Here is a 19,543-nt window from a genome sequence, read left to right as displayed (position 1 = left end):
AGAAACAAGCATGTACTTTACAAAGAATAAAGCCTTGAATTTTTTTAGTTTCACAACATTTATTAAAGATATTATATGTTTGCCTTAATGTCTATGTATCCCTGTGAAACTGAAGATAATCCATATATGTGAGACACATATGAGTTAATTTGACCCTTTCTATTCAAATGTTGACATGTACCAAGTTGCAGATGGTAGGATGTACACCATAGTGGCCTTACACAGGCTTAGAAAAATAAGTAACATTTTTTTCAATCACAAATCCAGAAGAAATCATCATAGTCTTATTAACTGACACTCAATAGAAATAAATAATAGAAATTAATTTCTCAGGGCTTGATCTTTGTTTGGCAATTCAGATAACCGTCTTCATTTACTTTTCTGCCCAAAACTAAGGTAGCCATTTCTATTTGGTATATATGAAAACAGAAACACAGGAAAGTTTCTATTAGGAAATACCTTCTGTAGAGATACAATTTCCATCGCCTTTCTTCTGGGTGTTTGATAAGTATGGAGGTTATCATTGCTGTCTATTTTTATATACGACCGAGTTTCTTCTTATGGCTGTACTTTTGAACATTAAAAAAAAAGATCATTTAGCTGCTCCATCTCCGTGTAATCATAGTAATGAAATGGTAAAAATTTAGAATAGATTTTGTACCTTTCAAACAAACCTGTTACCCATATTCACTGGTGACTAGACGGTGACAATATTACCCATTATTTTGTAACATTAAGTTGGTGTTAATATACTTCAATGGAAGTTGCATCATGAAAGCCAATAATTACCATCACAGTGCTTTAAAATCTTTTCTCATAATAAATGGTAATATATATTGAATGAATACATGAATATCATTAATAATAAATATTATTAAATATCATTAAATAATAAATCATTAGATAATAAAATATAATTAAGTAATAAAAGCTAAGAACATTATTATTCATCTAGGATTGTTAAGGTGATTGTTCAAAACATGAAGTAAGAAGCATTTGGTTATATTTTTGCCTGCCAAGAAATATTGTCTACTGTATATAAATGTAATTTTTGGTACACTTTGACACCAAAAAAAAAAAAAATACTGCTTTACTCAACTTGTGAACGTAATGTTACATTTTATTTTGAGGAAATGTTAATATAGATACTCATTTATTATATATATTTAGTTCTTTTAAATCTCTTAAGCAGTCTAATAATATTGCCAGATGTTTTAAAGATCTTAGAAAATTGTTAGGTCAAAGGGCATAATCCAAAGAGTTTGGAAAAATGCTTTCAAAGTTAGTAAACAGTCCTTTTTCTCTACCCAGAACCTTTTGTGGGTTCTGTTAGTAAACTTCACCTTGAACCAGAAGATACTGTGAGTTATTTCCCAGGTCTTACTGGAGGAAGATTTTTGGTGATAAATTGCCCACGTTATGACTGACTACTTCAGAGTTTGGTTACTTTTGAACTTATTCTTGCTGGCCTACTTTCAGATGAATACATAGCATCTACATTAAATCATTAGTTTTCTTTCAGACAAATGACCATTGAAAGTTTAATAAAACAAATTTAATTCAAATAATATAAGAAAATGAAGATTTAAGATATTCTTAAATATTGTTTCTCTTTCAGAATGGCCATCTTAACTCTAGAAGAATATCAGATCTGGAGTGTGAAAAATGTTCTTGCCAATGAGTTTTTGAATCTACTTTTCCAGGTATGTTTAAGGTAAATGACAGAGACCGAGGGCAGTGGTACCAGTAGTTCTACATCTTTTCCATTATGTAGTAGTTAGACAACTAGACTACAAAACCATATATTGTCAAAAGAACTGCTTTAACCTGTACACCACCTGCAGATGGTAAGTTAGAGCGTGCATGCTTCTCAGAGTCACAATGTGCATGATAGGAAAGTAGAGTATAGCTGATAAAGTTTATCTTAATAACTCATGATAGAGCAGATTGTAGACACATAGAAAAGAATTTAAAATGTAAAAGCCATTATAATTTGCTATTTTTCTTTACTTTTTCTTTAAGACCCTCCCTAACAAGTAAGGCAGTGTGGACAGAGACATAGATCATAAGTTGGCAGCTGTAAATTTTTCACAAAGTATACCATCTTTCCAGTTCGGAGGTTATTTTACATGCAGAGCTGTTTCTTAATTTTCTTTCTTTATTTCTTTTTTTCTTTTTTGTAATTTAATTCTTTAGAAGGTCCAATAAAGATTGAAGGAGAAAGGAGGAAAGAAAAGCTGTCAGGGGTGAACATGAAATCATAAAACTTGCCAGATTTTAAGTATTTTCCCAGTTAAACTAGTTCTCTTTGCTCCAACTTAAAGAAACAACTTATAGTTTCCCATTTTTCATAGTTCTTCAAAAATATATGTTGATTTAATAGTATTTTACAGGGGGGAGGGGTGTGAGTAGGGACAGACTGGAAGTTCAAGATTTGTAAATACTGACAGGTATATATAGAATAGATAAACAAGCTTATACTGTATAGCACAGGGAAATATATTCAAGAATTTTTAGTAGCTCATGGTGCAAAAATATGAAAACAAATATACGTATATTCATAAAGGACTGAAAAATTGTGCTGTACACCAGAAATTGACACAACATTGTAAATGGACTATAACTCAGTTAAAAAATAGAAGATATAACTGTTAGAACACTATAAAAAAAAGTAGTATTTTAGATTTTTCTTATTTTATTCTCCTTTTCTTATAAAAGCACCCCTATGAAGATCAATAAGGCTTGATATCTTCATATCTATCATGATCCTTCATTGTGAACACAGAGTAACCTGCCTGTGGCACAGCTATGTTAGATTAAATGAAAATTGAACTCTTCCTGACAGCTAATAACTAATGTATATTTAAATCATATGAAATCTGATAAGCCTGTGATGCCCATTTATATCAATCAGTTGGTCCACTGTCAGTTATCTGCCAGGATCTAAGTTGATATGTCTTTATAAAATATAAATACATATAAAAATAATATAAACCTACTATAAACAGAAATGATTTGCTTAGTAATATGAAAATTGAGCAGCTATTTTTATCTCATTTAAAATGATGCCCTCAATTACTTTAAGTTATCATTATTTATATAGATATTTTGACCACTTAAGTTTGTGTCTGAGTCATCTTGCAGCTCTTACATAGCAAAGCATTTTGAACTTTTATATTGCCTTTCCTATTTTCTCATGCTTATCAGGGACTTGCATAGGCACTATTTTTTCTATGACTCTATAAACAGATGTATGCCTGAAATTTTCTTTTGTGTCTCAGGGTTTCTAGCATTATATTACTGACAGATTTTTTATTGGTTAGCAATCTAATTTTTTTCTTGGTATATATAGTCCTTTCAGTCCTTTCAAAAATATATATATATATATATAGTCAGTTTTCAATGTTGTGTCAATTTCTGGTGTGCAGCACAATGCTTCAGTCATACATGAACATACATATATTCATTTTCATACTCTTTTTCACCATAAGTTACTACAAAACAGTATTGGATATAGTTCCCTGTGCTATACAGTATGAACTTGTTTATAAATTGGGAGTTTGAGATTTCCAGTTACTAAATATTAACACTACATTTTATGATGCTCACTTTATCCCATATTCAGACATGCTTTTAAAACTTTATTTTCACTTAATATATAAGTAAGCAGACTTACTCTAAATTGTTTTATTTTCTGTCTGTTTCTAAAATAGGATTAGCTAATAAATTCAGTGATAAAAGCTTGAATTATACTTTTATTTTATTTGCCAAGATCCCACTCCTGGCTGACCATTTTGAGTATTTAAGTATAAAGTAAGTAAATGTCAGTTGAATTAGGAAACCATTCCTATGGTAATATTATTTTCAGTCCTTTCAAATAAACTCAGTGCCCAATATTTTGCAGAGGAAGCATTCTAAACATGATCAGGATCTTCTATCTTATACGTTTGTCAGAAAGCATCAAATGTTAAACAGTTTGATAAACAGAATAGTGCACCACACTGACCCCTACCTATATCCATGTTCTAATCCTGAAATCTGTGAATATGTTATTTTACATGGCAAAGGGTATTTTGCAGATGTATCAGGTTAAGGACTCTGAGACAGGGAGATTAGCCTGGATTATCTACATGGGCCTAGTCTAACAACAGGAGTCCTTAAAAATTGAAAATCTTTCCCAGATGTGGTCAGAAAGATATGACTTTGGAAGAAGGATTAGAAAGCTGTAAAGCTGTTAGCTTTGAAGATAGAGGAAGGGTCATGGGTAAAGAAATGTGGGTGAACACTAGAAGCCGGAAAAGACAAGGAAATATATTCTTCCTTTGACTTACAGAAGGGCATACAGCCCTGCTGACATCTTGATTTTTAGCCAAGTGATACCTGTTCCTGACTTGACCTACAGAACCATAAAATAATAAGTTTGTGTTGCTTTAAGCTGCAAAATTTGTGATAATTTGTAACAGCAGTGATAAAAATAAGTATAGGGGAGGTAATCCAAATTTATGGATTGGAGGGCTCAACATTTTAAAGATGTCAGTTCCCCTTCAACTGATTCAAAGATTTATATGTGCACATCAAAATCCCCAAAACTTAATTGTTGTTACTGTTTTTTTGTAGAACTTGACAAGCTGATTCTAAATACATAGAGAAGCTTGAAGAGCCAACAATAGCCAAGATGATATTAAAGAACAATGTTAAAGAACTTATTATAAAACAATATTAAGTCTATGTGATAACTACCTAAAGCTAGACATATAGACCAATGGAACAGTATTGAATTAAACCCTGTACCATACATGAACAGTAATTTTAGATAGATTATAAATCTAATAAATTTGAAACAAAAAGCAAAGCATCTGGGGGAGGGTAAAGCTCAGGTGGAATGTGTGCTTAGCATGCATAAGGTCTTGGGTTCAACTCCCAGTACCTCCATTAAAATAAATAACCTAATCCCCCACCAAAATAAAGCATCTAGAAAATAGTGTAGGAGATATTTTAATGACTTTGAAGTGGCAAAGAGTTCTTAAACAGGACACAGCACTAAACATAAAAGAAGAGTTTTAAGTTGGACTTCAGTAAAATTAAGAATTATTTTTATCAAGAGATACCATTAAGAAAGTGAAAAGCCACATGGTGGGAAAATATATTTGCTATGTCTATATCCAACAAAAGACTTGTATCTAGGGCATATAGAGAATAAAAACCAGTGGAGAAAAAGGCAAAACCTCAATATTAAAATGTGCAAAGAAATTGAACAGGTGCTTCACACACAAAAAGAAAAATCCAAATAAGCTATGAAAAGTGGCTGAGCTCTTTAGTAATAATAAAAATACGTACTAAAACCACACTTGGAACACCATTAGACATCCACTAGAGTAGTTAGTTGTTAAGTGATATGAAGCATTGGTGAGGGTAACATGCAATGGGGACTCTTACACATGGCCAGTGGGAATATAAATTCTTACAAATACTTTGAAAGTAGGCTTTTTGAATGAAAGTTATATATGTATATGTGTGTGTGTATATATGTACACACACACACACACATATACATACATACACACACACACTTCCTGTGTACCCTTCAGAAGCTTCTACATCTGAGCACAAAAGGAAATCCAGAAAATTCTCATAATCACTATTTGTTATAGCCCCAAATAGAAAATGACCCAAACACCTGTAAACAATAAATACATAACCATAAGTGGTGGCACATGCATACAAGTTGTATACTTTAAAGCAATAAAAATAAATATACTAGTTTACAGAAAACACTAGTGGATGAATCTTACGTAATGTTGAGTGGAATGTACGGGACTAAAAATTTCAAAGGAAAAAAAACCAATCCATGGTGGCTGAATTTAGGATGGTGAATCCATCAAAGGGGTGCCATAGTATCTGGAAGAAACCCAAAGTGGAACAGCAATGTTCTGTTTCTTGACTGGATGAAGGTTACATAGATGTGTTTACTTTGTGAAAAATCACTGAGCTGTATACTTAAGATATGTTCACATTTAAGCATGTATATTATATTTGCATTTTTTAAAAAAAGTTTGCTTGCAAAAAAAGATATCCAAAGCCTAAGTATTTATCAGTAGGAGAATGGATAAAACAAATGATAGTATATTCAAACAATTGAATACAATTCAACAATAAAAAAGAATCAACTACTGATACAAGGATGAACCTCAAAAGCCTAATTTATACATTTCATTGTCAGGTAAATTTTAACCCAGAATGTAAACAAAACTATAAACAAGCATGTGCCCTGGGGTGAGGGGTGCTGAAGCCTTTGTCTCTCAGACCTGTGCCATTACTGGCACATCTCGCAAGAAGAGAGGCAGGGCTCAGCCACAGCTACCATCTCCTCCTGTGCCTAGTGCCCGGGTGGGGGCGGGGCTGAGACCTGAATCTGCACGTGGGGGCCCCACAACCTCTTAGGTAGGACGGAGACTTGTTTATGGCCCGAGGCAGAGAGGATTTTTCTATCCTGACACCTCAGAGAACTTGTGCTGCCAACGGAAACAAGGAACTCAGATTTGGCACAGAGTGTAGGCGGGGCTGTTCCGTGGTCTTCCCTGAGCCCACCTACAGACCACCTACCCGAGGCAGAGCAGGCAGCTGCACAGAGCAGCGGAGCGACCAGCACCAGGAGAGGGCAGGTGGGCAGCCACCCACCTTCCTGGCAGGAACACAGCACCTGACCACAGTGCTGGGATGGGGTGTGATCTGCCCACCTACTTCCCCCCAAGCACAGCATCTGACTGTGGCATCAGGAGGGGGAGTGACCTGCCCACCCACTGGATAAGAGCTCAGCTCCTGACCTAGTGTTAGGAGGGGGCACAATCTGCTGGCCAACAGCCACTGAGAGCAGCACAGATGAGGGTGCCAACAGAAGGCCTATGAAACAGCAAGCTCAGTTCATGAAGCAGGGCAAAGACACAAAGACCTCTCGATAAAATCATTAAGGGCACACCATCTCCAGGATAAGTAGGTAACTGCTACTCCTTAAGCCACGGTGCCAGAGAGATATGAGCAATGTGAAGAAGCAGAGAAACCCCTCCCAATGAAAAGATCAAGAGAAATCCCCTGAAAGCATGATCAAGGAAATAGACATTGATGGTCTATTAGATCAAGATTTCAAAAAAGAGTGATCAAAGTACTGAAGGAACTTAAAGAAATAGTGTTTAGATATATAAAATGTATCAAAAATGAAATAGAAACTATAAAGAAGAACTAGGTAGGATTAGTAAACTCATTGGCTGAGATGAGAGCTGACCTAAAGGCTGTGCAAAGCAGACAAGAAAATACAGAAAAATAAATAAGTGACCTAGAAGACAGGACAACAGAAAGCACCCAATCAGAACAGCTGAGAGAAAAACAAATGAAAAACAAAACAATATACGGGACCTATGGGGTAATATAAACTGTGCCAATGTATGCATAATAGGAGTTCCAGAAGGGGAAAAAGAACAAAGCGGATTGAAAAGGTATGGGAAGGATTCATGACTGAACTTCCCAAACCTAAAGAAGGAATCATATCCAAGCACAGGAGGCTCAGATGGTCCCAAGCAGGAAGAACCGAAACAGACCCACTCCAAGGCATATCCTAATCAAGATAGCCAGATTCAAGGATAAAGAAATGATCCTAAAGGTAGCAAGAGAAAAACAAAGACTGAGTTACAAGGGAACACCCATAAGGTTTTCAGCTGATTTTTCTAAACTATTTACAACAGCTAAGACATGGAAACAGCCTAAAATGTCCATCAACAGATGACTGGATAAAGATGTGGGATATTTATATGATGGGATACTATTCAGCCACAAAAAATGACTACATAACGCCATTTGCAGAGATATGGATGCTCCTGAAGAATGTTATTCTAGGTGGAGCAGAACAGAAAGAGAAAGAGGAATACCATGTGAGATCACTCATGTGTGGAATCTTAAATATATGCAAGATCTTGTGGCAACTCACAGCAAAAAAAAAGTGACAATGAATATATGTACGTTCATGTATAACTGAAAAATTGTGCTCTACACTGGAATTTGTCATAACATTGTAAAATGACTATTACTCAATAAAAAATGTTTAAAAATAAGTAAAATAAAATATAACCTTTAAAATACTGTATAATGAGAGATGTGATGTTCTAGTATCTGTTCTAAGAAGTACGTTAGACACACATAAGAATAGCCAATGGTCAGAAAGATCACATGTTATCAGCTACCACCCCATGCAAATTAATGGCATTTAGCAGATATTCATGTATGTGTGTAAATATATAAAACAGGTATTAGTCTATATGTAAATCAAATCAAATATTATATTATAATCTAATGTAAAATTATATCAGCAAAAGCACTGTGCTGACATAAGTGTCTTGGTGTAAACAGATTACAATTTTTTATTGAGTTGTCATAATGGGGTAATATTGTGAACCAAGTGGAAATTGTAAAAAAGAAAGTTATCCAAAAAAAAAAAGTCCTGACTACATGAAAAGATGCACAGTTACTATAAGGCCTCTCCCATTATTTACTATCAGTGTCAGAAAGTCTTGGAATAAGTTAGGAGAATTAAAAACTCTAACAAGACACAAGAATGCACTCTCTGTTAAAGAAAATAAACCAAAAGAAAAAAACAAATGAATAGACAATTAAGGTCCTACAGATAAAAATACCAATTTTTATGGGAAATAGCCTTAAAATAAAAAATAAGGAGATTATATTCTAATTTCACCTTTTGAATAAAGATATACAAAATTTAGCTGAATACCTTCGTATTTTGCACTTATGAAGAAAAAAATGTATTTGCAATGAAAAAGCAGCCATTATCCTGCTTTTTGAGTATTCTAAAGTTTTAGGTTTTAATATATTTCATCTTAAATGATCTTAAGCACTATGCAGTGGTTGGTGTTTTAAAAATACCACTGTGTGTGGAACTTCTAAAAGTGCTCCAAAAAATTTATATTTTTGTAATAATTTAGTAATGGCCTGGATATTATTTTTAACAAGACAACTCACCATGGAACACTGCAAGATTTTTTCAATGAGTTTATATTCACACATGTTTAAGATTGTCACTGTATTATGAGAAAATGTCAACCGTGGCAGTATTTTGACTTGAAAATGAGATAAGCTGAGAAGCATATTTTAAGTGTAAACTAAATGATTGCATTCCTTTAAAGACAATACACACTTCTCTTTAACTCTCAGTACTTTCTCAGCCCCTTTCCCATTACACCCGCGTCCCCGCTCCTGACCCTTGGTGTACACATCTCCGTTCACACGGAGGAAGGGGGGACCCGGGCGGTGAGGATCAGGGGCGCGGACACCCCAGCGGCCCCGATGGACACGAACACTCACCCGCTCCCGGCGGGCTAGGAGAATAGTCGAAGACCGAGCTCGGGCCCCCGCCAGCGCACCCCTCCCTTCCTGCCCTGCTGGCCGGGGCCCGAGCTCGGTCAGGTCCACACACACCCCAGCAGGAAGCGAGCTCAGGCTGTGGGAAACCGGCGTAACTTCAGACAGAGAGCGGGGAGCATCCTCCCGCAGACACGCAGGCAGCGGTGTCCCGGAGCCTCCTTGGCGCCACCCGCTCAGCCCTGAGGAAAACAAGCTCCGCCCCCAGGGAAGACGCTGGCTGCTGACGCGAACTGCGCATGCGCACCGCCACCTAAGACACGCTGGCTTCGTGCGCCCCCTGCAGGTCCTCGAGGGCGGTGCAGGATACTCGGAACTTACTGTAGAACACATGACCCCTCCCAGCCATGATGCTAAATCACTGGAAATCTCAGTGCCCTGGACTCTTTTTTAATGGCACTGGTGATGCTCTCATTCAGCTATGCCTGCTCTCTTGCCTGGCACATGCCTCAGTCCTTGGAATCCCGCCTGAATCAGATTCTGTTCTGGAGGAAGGACAGGTGCAGAAGAATCTCAAAATTTCAGACTTAGAAGATGACCAGGAACCCAAACTCAACTCTGTCAACTCCCTGGGGTCCCCTGAGGAGTGTGGTTTTCTCAGAACCATCTTCCCTGTGTCAGGAGCAGACCAAGCCTCAGGTAGCTTAGAGAGGCTATCATGCAGCACATGCTTTGGATGGTTCTCAGTTCTGACCTGCATGATCTTGAGACCCTTTTGTAACTCCTAACACTCTGTTTTCTCAAACCTATAGTGATATAGATATATATAGATGACGACTGAGTTAATCCTCTTACAATGCTGAGGTGCTATTGTTCCTTGGATAACAGAATATTTTGAAGGGATCAACTGTTTATCACTTCCCCCTAGTGAAGTATGTTTTTAAAACTAGAAATGTTTCAGGGGCACTCAGGTCCTCCTCTTGCACCAGTTCCTGAGGTGTTGGCAGTTTCTGCTCTGAGCTCCAGATCCTGATCCTGCCGATGGTCTATGGTGATGCCAGTGTGTACATGCTCTTCCTTTTGCACCGGTATGGAAAGGAGACAGCCCTTCCCCTACATGAGGCTGCAACATGCTGACACTCAAAGCAGGCACAATGAAGAACCAGCTAGAGTCCCCGGTACCAGCTGTCCCAGGTAGAAACATCACCTTCACCAGTGTTCCTGTGCTCCTATCAGGCCTTCACTACTCCCAGCAGGCCATGCATGAGCAGTGTGACAGGTGACTGTCTGTCCCAGCATGGCATGGTGGTGATGATCCCACCTTATCTGTTTGTTTTTGGAATGTCCCCACACCTCTCTGAGCTTCACTTTGCTCTTCTCACAGGCAGAGTTGTACAGGCATGAACCTCACAGGGTTATGGTAGGTAGTCACGGTAGCTGCTCACCCAGTGGCAGGCTCTGCCAAGAGGGCTGCTGGGAGTGCTGTGTGTCTTCACACTTGTCCTTCACTCTCCCCAATGAAAACACTCTTGGCCTTATCCTTCCCTGGCCTGCGGCCTTTCTGTGCTTGCAAATGAACATGGAAACAATCTACAAAGAAGTTTTGAGGTTCTGTCCATCTGGTCCAGGAAATGCTGACTTTGCTAGATGTGCTGTTGGGTGGGCTCTCATGGGAGGCTCTCATAGGCAGGACTTCCCTTTGCAATAAGCTGCCCCACCCAGGCCTTTCCATGATCCAGACTCCTGGGACCAGGGTGCAAATCCCCAGCTCCCCACTTGTCAACCATGTGACCTGGGCAACTTTCTCAAACCCAAGCTTTGTCCACCCAAGGTCAGCAGAGATGGGGGATAACAGGATGTCCCGCACAGAGTGTCTGTGCAGATTAAGTGAGGTAGAACAGACAGAACAGTGGTGGGGCCTGGCCCATTGGTTGGCAGAAGGGAGCTCACCATGTGCAGCAAGTTCCACGGGTCACCCAGCAATCTGCCCAGAGGCTTAGCCACTCCATCGCTATCATGCATCTGAAGTCCACTTAACCACAAGGGAGAGAAACAAACACATATTCTGAGTGTAGCTGCCACAGGGAAAATTGCATCTGAGCGGGGAGTAATACCAGAGGGTGATCAGGATGGAGGAAGATGCCCCCTGGGTTTGAGCAGACTGGAGCTGCCCTCCAGAGCCTGGGGTTAGTGAGGATGGGCTTGTAGAAATGCCCCTCTCCTTTACCCATCAATGCTGGGTCCTGCGGGTACTGAGTCCCACAATCGGTGTGCTGCTAGTGCCCTCAGCACAGAGAAAAACCCAGGGGTTCCCACAAGGCTTCGGCCACGTCCTCTATTCCTGAACTCCCACTCTGGTGACCCCACCTGGGATGCAGAGGTGAGGTGAGGCAGGGACCTATGCTGTCAACATCACTGCTCTACCCTGGGAATCTGGCACACAGTAGGTGCTTGGCAAGTCATTGTTGAATGAACAGCAATACTGGGCCAAGTTTCTGTGGGTGTCTGTGCCTCCAGATCAGGGACCCCTCAGGGCCAACCTCACAAGTGACATGAAAATAATGATCCCACCAGGAGCAATAACAGTTCCTCAGAATAAATGGGCTTTTCCAAGCACTCTCCACCTGTTGCAAAGGCCTCCCAGCAGGGAAGTGGGCTGTCAGGGGCAGCACTGCACTCTCCACTGTAACGAGGAGAAAGCCAAGGGCCACAGAGAGGAGTGCCTTTCTAGTGTCACTGCTCACTTTCCCACCTTTTGGGAGACCAGGAGGCTTTTCTACTACATTCTGGCTCTGAAGCCCCAATACTGTGTGGACATGCCTCCCTCCCTGGAGCAAGGAACCACTAAGTGACCTGTCACTTGTCACCAAGCAGACAGGCTCATTCCAGCTCATTGTGCCACCAGCAGGTTGTGCTAGAAGCAGGATCCTCTGGGAGACATCACACTCTCCCAAGCTGGAAACAGATGAACAGCTCACAGGTTTCCTGGAGAGGATGGTCACATGGCCTTGATCTGGCCAATCAGCATTTTCCATCCTCCCTGGCCACTGTGATTGGCTCAGGGCTGGGCACCAGCCCAATCAGGCTCCAAGGAGGTCAGGCCTAGTTGCTGGAATCCTGGGAGCAGAGAAGTTCTATTTCAGTTGGGAGTTGAGGGGTGGTGATGTCAGACTGTGGCAGTTGGTGACTATCTTGCTTTCATAAAGGCAGAGCCATGTGAAGATGTCACCAGTGGCAGAGCCCAGAGGTGGGGAAGGATGACTTCTGTTGTTGTCACTGAGCACCAGGTACAGACCTGCCTGAAGCTATCTCCCTTTGGACGTCTCAGTTAGGTAAGTCATTCTCTCCTGCCCTGTTTGCTTCTTTAAGCCACTTTGGTTTTCTGTCACTGGTTTTAAGAAAAAGTTTGACTATTCCTTCAAGCTGGCTAAATGGAGACCCTGGAACTACAACAGTGAGGTGACAGGCAACAATGTGGCTAATAGACTCCAGAGGTCTCTGTTCAAACAGGGGATTGTAAATGACAAGGGAGAGTACACATGGCCTCAGTGAACAGATTTGCTACTGGTAGCTCCCAGTTCCTGGATATTAGAGTGCATGCACTCAGCCAAGTCTCAGCTCTGCTGTCACACCTGCTAACCCACACCTCTCCTCTCCCACCTGCCGGGCCTAGGGGGGCTGGACACCCCCGGGCACCTGAAACAGCCCAGGGCTTTGTGTTGTAATTTACACAGGCTGCCCCCAGTTCTGAGGGTGAGGGTGACTGGGTTCCAGTTTACAGAGAAAACAGACTAGACGGTCTCACTGGTGAGATGTGGGGGTGGGACCCCAATCTACCATCTGACCTATGACTTCAGAGTGGACAGCCTCCCCACCCTCAGCCAGGATGCTTGCTAACCCTAGGGGCTCAGGAGTCCTGCTCCCTCCAGCACCCCTCCTGGAGGTGAGAGTGGGGGGCTCTTCTCTATACAACATTCACCCCTGCAGGGGCACACGTGTGACCTCACAGTCTGTCATCCCTTTCTTATGACCTGGACCTCCTTGATGTGTGAGCACTGCAGATCATGGGTGCACACGTGGGCATGTGCACCATGACTGAGAGGACAGCACTCCAATTTAAGCCCCCTCCATGCTCAGATGATTACATCCTGGAATTGAGGGGTTCCCAGGGGTCAGGTGGCCAATTCTGGCCTTAGGGGAAAATTCTTATCACCCATGGGGCTAGTTTTTAAATTAAATTACACATTTAAAATTCAATAGTCAAGCCCCTTTCTAGGCAGCCTTGTAGCCTCTCAGCTTTTACCCCTCGCTGTGACCATGTTCTTAGCTTCAAATTGAGTGCCATTATGGACATGAACATGTTCCTGTCATGTGTCACCTTCACAGTAATCGGCCACCCCAAACTCCCCTCCCTTCCCCTTGTCGATATCTCCACACAGGGAGTAGGGCCCTTTTGATGCAGTTGTGCAAATGTGTGAGCTAAGGGTTTAGAATGTCCAGGCTAGGAGGGGTCTGCCCCACATGGCAGGGCAGGTGGGCTGGCAGGGGGTGATGGTTCACTTGTAAAACCTCAGCTGGTTTCAGGCAGTGACAACAGACTGGCAGCCAAGGGCTCAGCTGGTGCAGAGTAAGCGGATTAAATGTGTTCATTTAATGAACACATCTGGGAGACGCCTTGGGGGTGGCAGCCCTGGAGTACGACTACAAGTGAGGAAGGTGGAGGGTCCCCAGTGCCTGGACCTCCACCTTCTAAAAATCAGGACTGAGATGTGGCTTTGAAATCAGAACACTGGAGTCCAAAGCTTCCCCCACCACTTTGTCAATAATTCAAAGCAAATGAGCCTCAGTTTTCTCACGTGTAAAATGAGAACTTTGAAGTCTGTCCCTCTGAGGGTGTGGAAGGAAGTAAATGCGGTGACAGCAGAGCACAGGGGCTGTCTGGGCTGAGCCTGCACACAGGCAGGCCGTTGTTGCTGCCATGACCACTGTCTTCCAGGGCAGGGTCTGCACTCTCTCCCTGTGAAGGTCCAGACAGTAAACATTCTAGGCTTTGAGGGACCTACAGTCCCTGTCACAACTACCACCCTCTGCTGTTGGAGGGCAAAGGCAGCTCCTGCAGTAGGTAGTCCAGTCTCGCACCCCCGCTTCCTGACATAAGTATTCCTGAGATACAATTTTCACATAAATTTGTTGGCTTTAGGTGTGCAGCATAATGACTTGTTACATGTGCATATTGTGAAATAATCACTGCATTAAGTTTACTTGACGTCTGTCATCACCCATAGTCACACACTATTTTCCTTGTGATGAGAAATTTTAAGAGGTACTCTCTTAACTATCAAATGCACAACGCAGTGCTGTTAACTGCAGTCACCTTGCAGTAAATTATGTCCCCAGGACTTGTTTATCTTCTAACTGGAAGTTTGTACATTTTGATTATCTTCCCGAATTTCAATCACCCCCTGACTCACCTCTGGCAACCACCAACCTGATCTCTGTTTCTATGTGTTTCAGTTTATTTTGTAGATTCCACATATAAATGAGATCATAGGTATTTGTCTTTCTGTCTTATTTATTTCACTTAGCATAATACCCTGAAGGTTCACCCAAGTTATCACAAATGGCAGTATTTCACTTTTTTAATGTCTGAATAAGATTCCATTATATATACATATATATGCATCACGTTTTCTGTACCCATTCATCTGCTGATGGACACTTAGGTTGTTTACATATCTTGGTTATTGTAAATAATGATACAGTGAACATGAGGGTGCAGTTGTCTCATTGACATAGTGATTTCATTTCCTTTGGATATATTTCCTGCAGTGGACTTGCTGGATCATATGGAAGTTCTAATTTTAAATTTTGGGGGAGCCTTCTTACTCTTTTCCCGAGTGATAGCACCAATTTACATTCCCACCAATATTGCACCAGTTTCCCTTTCCTTCACACCACCACCATCACTTGTTATATCTTGTATTTTGATGACACCCACCCTGACAGGTGTGACGGGGTATCTCATTGTGGTTTTGATTTGCATTTCCCTGATGGTGAGTGATGTTGAGCACCTTTTCATGTACCTGTTAGACACCTGTGTGCCTTCTTTGGAAAAATGTCTATTCAGTTCCTCTGCCCACTTTTTAAATCAGATTGCTTTTTTTTTTTTTTTGCTGTTGAATTGTAAGAGTTCTTTATATGTTTTGGGTGTTAACCCCTTATCAGATATATAGTCTGAAAGTACTTTCTCCCCTTCTGTCTGTTACCCTACCCTCTGCTTTCTGGATGACAGGGGTCCAGGCACTTGGGAATCTCTGCTTCTCACGTGTTTCCAATGGTGGGTGGGTGAGGGCTGTGTTCTGACAAAAGTGTGCACAACCGTGGGTCACTACCCCTTATTTTAGAAGGTGGGCTCTGAAGAGTGCACTGTGGGCAGGGATGTTTCCCTGAAGTCATCATTTGGATGGTCATGTGCTCTGGAACTCACATCATCTAGCCCGGATGTGATGGGGCAATTTGCAAAGGGAGGACCTTGCAGCTAAGACACTGACCAGGTGCTCTTGTGTCTTGTTGGAAGGACCTGGAAAAAAGTTGTGTGGAACAGGGACTCCTCCAGATCACAAGGCTCAGTTCAGACTTCTGGGATGCAGAGACCTGCTCTGAGCCACTGTCACTGAGGGGGGAAGGGCCTCAGGCAGGAGGGAGGGGTTGCTGGATTTCACTTGCCCTGTTTGTCAAGTTTTAGCTCTGGTGATATGTGGAACATGGGCTTAGCTTTGGAAATGTAAGAGGAGAGGTTCCAGGGGAAGGGCTGGCTATTTCCTCTGATTGAGGTCCTACTGTGTGCCAATCACAGCAGTCCTCTGAGTCAGGGCTGGAAAGCCAGGCACAGAGAGGTCAGGGAGTTTCCAGGTCACACAACATTAGGCGCATCATTAGGGTCTGATGCAGACCTGACGGCCAGCCCACATTCTCTCTCCTTTCCCAGGACCATTATGATTCCACATGCCAGAACTACCCAGAGAGGCCCAGGTATGGGCCCTGGGACCTTCCCTGCCTAACATGCCAGGAGCCTTAAGAGGGACGACAAGACACTTCCTGAGTCCATGATGCCCAGAGGCTGCTCTTAGCAAGAGGCTCAGCACACACTCCTGGATGAATCCTAGCTCTGTCCTGAGTCACTCTGTCCTCCCTGCCTCAGTTCTTCTGCACACATGGGGCTGGAAACAGCAGCCACTTCACAAGGGTCTATGGAACCTCCAGGATCCTGGAAGCAGCGCCCTCACACAGGGAGCACGGTCTCCTTAACTTTTCCTCACCTCTTTGCTGGATGAGGAGTCCCAGCGGGGCCCTGGCTTGCCCCAATTCTCACCCCAGATCAGGGTCCAGCAGGGGGTGGCGTCCATGTTGGACTCTGTCCTCTGCCCCTTTTGGGGACCCTCATTCATCGCACCTTGGCTGCCTAGACACTGTCTTCCAGGGGCCACTCTGTGCCTCCCACACCTACCTAGCATCCACCCACCCTGGGTTACTCCAGCGCCCTCTGGCCCTTGGCCACACACCTTCTCCATGTTGAGTGGAAATGAGGTGACCGACATGCTGGGCCTCCTGGACAGTCTGGAGGAGCCCGATATCCCCAACCTGCCCACCACCCCAAGAGCCCAAGATGGGGAGAGAGTGTGCCTCCATTCATACTCTGATTTGCTCAGATTCTCAGCACCTACTTTGCTGGGTGGATATGGGGACAGAGGTATGATATAAAAGCAGGAGACCTGGACAGCAGACCATGAGAAGGGGGCTAGCCCAGGCTGGTCTCATAACCCCCTTAGCTTTGGCTTTATCATCTTTAAAGTGGGACAGACTCTTGTGAGGTGAGCAGGATCCTGACCCATAGCCAAGCACTGTCCTACACGCCTTAGAGAAGCTCACTGACTCCTCATGAAAATCTGTGGGCCAGGGACAGGCATTATCACCCATTTCTGCAGAAGTAACTGAGGCAGAGAGAGAACAGCTGAGGTGACCACCCCAGATTACAGAGCCCAGGTCATCTGGTTCCAGTGTCCAGGCTCATGGTCAGTGCCCACTCTGGGTTTTCCTCCTCCCTTCATCCTCCACTGGGACCCATGGCCGCAGCCTCATCTCAGTGTGATTGTTCATGGGGAGCAGGATGGGTGCACTGAGGGCCCGTTTCTCTGAGGACTGCTTTCCCAGAAGGCTCAAGGGGTTGACTGTATTCACTACTGGACACCCAGGCCTGGGCCCAGACCAGCCACACTGCAAAGCCTGAATCAATGATTGTTGAGTGAATAGCTGAACCTCTGCCTATACCTGCATGTTGCCCCCATTTCCTCATCTCCACAGCTGGCTACCCGGCCAAAACCTCGTGTAATCAGGCCTGGGCCAGGGACAATCAAGGGGACCAGAGCTGCTCAGCTGGTGACAGGAAGCCTCAGGGGCCCTGTGGCTGTCCCAAGCATCTCCTGGGGCAATTCACAGAGAAGCCCAGCCAGCTTCCAGGAACAGCAATCAGGTCCCAATCCCAGTGGTATAGGGTAGGTCTTGAGGGGTGTTTCCTGAGACTGACTTTGTGTATGAAGGGGGCCTGGGGGTCAGGCTGCTTTCAACGTCCATTCCAGGCCCACACCCCTACTGGCAGCATGGAGCTAGTCATAAAGGACACAGGCCGTGGGGCCAAGGCTATAGCAGGGCTCTGCTCCCTCTCTGTGGCTCAGTGTCCTCATCTGTAACAGAGAACTAGTAACAGGGCCATGGGAGGGCTCACTGAGACCCTCCTCTGTGGCTTTGGTTGGACACTGCCCTCTCTCTGCTCAGTGCCCTTCTCTGTAATAGAGAACTAGTAACATTTTTCTTAGCCCCTTTTGGCCCCATTTTTCTGAGTCTCTTTCTACATTGGGCCCAGGGCTTTCACAGAGATCACAGACTTGGGATGTAATCAGAGTGTGGTCACAGCCCTGGTGGTCCCAACTGAGGCCAGGGGAGCTTCAAGGGGGGTGGGAATCCAGAACTGCTTCATGGAGGAGGTGAGATCTGAGCTGTGTCCCCAAGGATGAGCTGTCATCTAGCTGAGGCCTGGCACTGAGCAGGACCCATGTACATGGTTAATGAGGGTGTGAATGAATGAAATGGCACCCCTCTAACAGAGAGTGAGGGGGGGAGTCCCCTAGGCCAAAGCAGGAAACACGGGGCACCCTGGGGGAGCAGAGGGCGTGGCTGCAGTGTGATGCCACCACTTTAGCGTGTGTTCTGGTGGATTGGGAGCCCTTTCCTCTCCTCTGCTACAGTATCCTGCTCTTAATTCCCAGCAACACCCGCCTGTGTCACCTCAGTGTCCCCAAGTGGACCTGGACCTGTCTTGTGGGAGATTGTGAAGAGGGATTTGGTGTGCAGCCCAAGACTGAAGTGGGAGGGAGAGGATAATAGGGACCTCCAGAGGGGATCATGGGCTGGGAGACATCGGAGGGGTGGGGAAGGCAGAGCCTCAGAGATGTAGGATCCTGCTAGTGGTGGCTCCTTCACGAGGGGCTTCACAGGGAGGAAGCAATCATGGGGTAAAGGCTGAGCTCAGTTTGGGGCTTGCTGACATGGAACAGCTCATCACAGAGACGTCCAGAGGAGCTGGATGTAGGGAATGAAGATGCCACTGATGTCAGGGTCAAAGCCTGAGACCCAGATGAGGTGGGGCGGTGGTGCAGGGGAAGGGGCTTGAGGATATCAAGATGTTCATTCATTGGGGTCCTCAGGGTGGGGACCTTCATGTTCATTTCACAGCCACCTGGTGCCTGACAGAGCTAGGCTTAGGGAGGTCACTGAGTAGACACGTGCCGACAACCTAGATTCTCCTCTTTCCACATAAAGTCCCTGGTGTGAAGCCAGCAGGCACTCTTCAGAGTCATACACCCTCACCCCTGTGCTCTCTGTGTGCCTAGAGCCCAGTGGCCCCTTACCTCCCACTCCCCACTGCAGGACCCTTTGCACACCTGCATTTCCACAAGCTATAAAACATCTTCTCTTGCTGTGTGTTTACCCTATGAAACCTCACTGCCCCAGGAAGAGAGGCCTCACATCCTTCCCTTATTAAAGTGGTAAAGCCTTTTGTTCAGAGAAGCCCCTGACAGATCTCACAACCCACCAGGTACCTGTGCATGAATTGATCATGCAG

At 43.6% G+C, this 19,543-nt stretch overlaps 1 protein-coding gene across 2 annotated transcripts in view; it reads left to right on the top strand.

Annotated features, from left to right (window-relative positions):
* The window catches only part of LOC140694059 (uncharacterized), a 54,591-nt gene that overhangs the window by 13,235 nt on the left and 21,813 nt on the right, over window positions 1-19,543 (top strand). Inside the window, exons 12-13 of one of the 2 annotated variants that reach the window (XR_012069800.1) lie at window positions 1,619-1,703; window positions 10,325-10,557. The gene's annotated coding sequence lies outside the window, so the exon portion shown is untranslated. Of the gene's footprint in view, window positions 1-1,618; window positions 1,704-4,617; window positions 4,852-10,324 lie in introns of those variants that run through there. The other variant, XR_012069799.1, reaches the window with a different exon arrangement.

The sequence above is a fragment of the Vicugna pacos genome, unplaced genomic scaffold, assembly GCF_048564905.1.
Source record: "Vicugna pacos unplaced genomic scaffold, VicPac4 scaffold_20, whole genome shotgun sequence".
Lineage (NCBI taxonomy): Eukaryota > Metazoa > Chordata > Mammalia > Artiodactyla > Camelidae > Vicugna > Vicugna pacos.
The sequence above is the reverse complement of the archived record's forward strand: the minus strand, read 5'-3'. Positions and strand labels throughout refer to the sequence as shown.